We start from the raw sequence: 2,789 nt of genomic DNA, 5'->3' as shown, positions 1-2,789 counted from the left end.
TTTCAAACTATTGTTACTTTATTTTGCATTTTTACGTTTATAATGGATGAGAGGATTTTGCAAATGCATTAAGGCCATGTTTGTTTCATGGAAAGGAAGGGAGAGGAACCAAATTCTTTGCATTTTCCATTACCATGGGAAACTATAATTCCTATTTATTTTCCTTTCAAGTGTTTGGTACTCACAAGAAAAGGAAACAAAATCCTATAATTTTCAAAAAAAACATGTGGTTAAAAATAGTAAACACTAACTTAGTGGGGTCAATTTAATAAAAAAAAATGGTGTAATAATTGCAAGAAATTGGGAGAGAAAGTGATTCATTGGGTTGAGTGGAGGGAACAACTTTCCCATATATTTTTCTTTCAATTGGGAACCAATTTCATTTCCCACTATTTTTCTTAGGTTTCCAAACACAAAAAAGTAATGATTTTCCTTGCTTTTATTCTCATCTTTGGAATCACTTTAGTTTTTATTATTTTTATTTTCGTGACATCCACTCATCTACATTTCACTGGCACACAGCATTTGGGCTCTGTTCTAGTGGGCTATTAGTCTGACCTTGTTTTTGTGGGAGCATAAACAAGTAAAACAACTCTCCTCCCTCGCATCACTATCTCACTTCCATTCTTGCTTTTTCAGTTCCGCCGAAAAAAGCTGGAAAGTATCACCACTTTGAGTTTCACTATCCACTCATCCACAGCTTCCAAGTCTCGCTCAGCAGGTTTGGAATTTACTACCCTTTCTCTGTTTTTGCCTAATTTTCTGTTTTATGGTTGGGTAAAGTCGAAGCCTTGGATAAAAAAGTATAGGATTAGCAAGGATAAGTGTTTACTTTAGGGTTTAGTCTAATCATATAACCCATGAACATAAATCCATCAACAATTTCATATAACCCAGTTATTTGGTATCAAGTAATTTAGGGTTTAGTCTTTGATGACCATTGGTCTATGTTGCGTGTTTCTCCGTTTGGCAGCCATAAAATTGATTTCTGAGAGCTGAGATAAACAATTTAAATTAAAGTTTCCAATCCATTTACTTGAACCTTTAGGTCCAACTATTAGCATTATTGTTGTCCAATTTCTCTGTCTTTTTTTTTTTTTTTCGAAATACGTTGTGTTTATCATCCTTAAATGATCATGTTTAGTCTAGTTTCTTATCTAATCTAGTGAATTGGAAGTGTTTACCTGTTCACTCGGTTTAGTTTTTGGATCGGATACTGCAGTGTGTTATTCAAACCAGCTACTCATCTATAGGTTTATTGTTAGGGCTTTTTTTCTTCTTTTTTTTTCTCTATTTTTTGTTTTTTTTGTTTTCTATTGGTCAAGCGTGTATACAAATGTAGTCGCACAGGTACTTAAAAGATGGAATTTGCTTTAGTTAGACTCTTTCTTTTTCTAATAGTTGTTAGTTATGAGTTGAACTGTTTTTTTTTTTTCCTCTTTTCAGTAGTGATATTTTAGTTTTAACAGTGTATCATCGTTGTTTGGATTAATAGGATTTAATCAGGGGACTTCTGGACTCTCTTTTTGGGTTGTGTATAAATATTGTAAAATCTCTTGCTCTTTTTTTTATGTTGCAGGAGAATGACAAAGCTTGTTGCTCCATCCCAGTTCCAATGGTCATATAGGCTGTCATAGAACCACAGAATATTATTAGTCCAATGGTGCGGAAGTATAAGCTCCGACCACGGCCAACTACTAGAGTAGACAGATTTAGTGTCCTTCCAGTAGTTCCAGATGAAGTTGCTCATCATATTCTTGCATTTGTCGAGTTTATAGATCTTGTTCGAGTGAGCACAGTTTCTAAGAGATGCAGACGACTTTATCTATCAATTCCCTCATTGGAACTCAATCAATATGATCTTTCTGCTAGAAGAGATCGCGATGCAACAGAGAGTCTAACTGAGCTTTCTGCTAGAATGGGTCAGGAGGAAGTAGAGTTATTGAATCATATGGACAGATACTTTTTTAATCGTGGGGATAACAGGATACAACATTTTCGTATCCGCTGGAGTTTGGATCGAAAGTCTTCTCATAAGCATATTCAAGTAATTGACTGGATTCAAAATGCAGTAAGGTGTAATGTTGAAGTTCTTGACATTAATTTTTCTTCTATGGACCTCCACAGATGTTTGTGATGCCATCAGACGTCTTGGTTTCTCAATCTTTGGGGTCTCTATCAGTGCGCTTGCAAGGGGTGACTCTTCAAGCTCCTTCCTTGTCTCTTTTATGTAATCTGCATTACTTGAAGCTGACGGAAATTAAAATTGTAGATGAGAGCTTTTTCAAATGGATATCCTGTTCCTGCAAATCAATTAAGGAGTTGCAGCTTGATCATGTTAGAGGGTTGCCAAAGATCACCATTGAAAGTTCATCGTTGAAATCATTCAAGGTTTGGAGTAAGGACATGTTCCATCTCAACATCTTTGGTGAGAAAATCGAAGATATACATATAACATGGAGAAAATCGTCGACTCCACCTAGCAGAAAATGGTTGAACATATCTGCTCCAAATCTTAAGAATTTGAAATGGGAAGGCAATTTGATGAATATCCAAAATCTGGGGAATTTAATGAGTTTGGAAAAAGCTGTGGTTTTTCTGGAGTCTGCTGTAAATGAATTTGACAATGTATTTAGGGTTATTTGCAGCATCCGCAGAGCTAAAGTTGTTATTCTAAATGAATGGACCATTAATGTCACATCCCGACCCTTATATTTTACCTTATTTACTAGCGTGATTATAATAAGAATTTTACCGTCTCGATCATTGAGTAAATAAGTTTAATTTGG

The sequence above is a fragment of the Fragaria vesca genome, linkage group LG6 (assembly GCF_000184155.1).
Source record: "Fragaria vesca subsp. vesca linkage group LG6, FraVesHawaii_1.0, whole genome shotgun sequence".
Classification (NCBI taxonomy): domain Eukaryota; kingdom Viridiplantae; phylum Streptophyta; class Magnoliopsida; order Rosales; family Rosaceae; genus Fragaria; species Fragaria vesca.
This window is presented reverse-complemented; position numbering follows the sequence as displayed.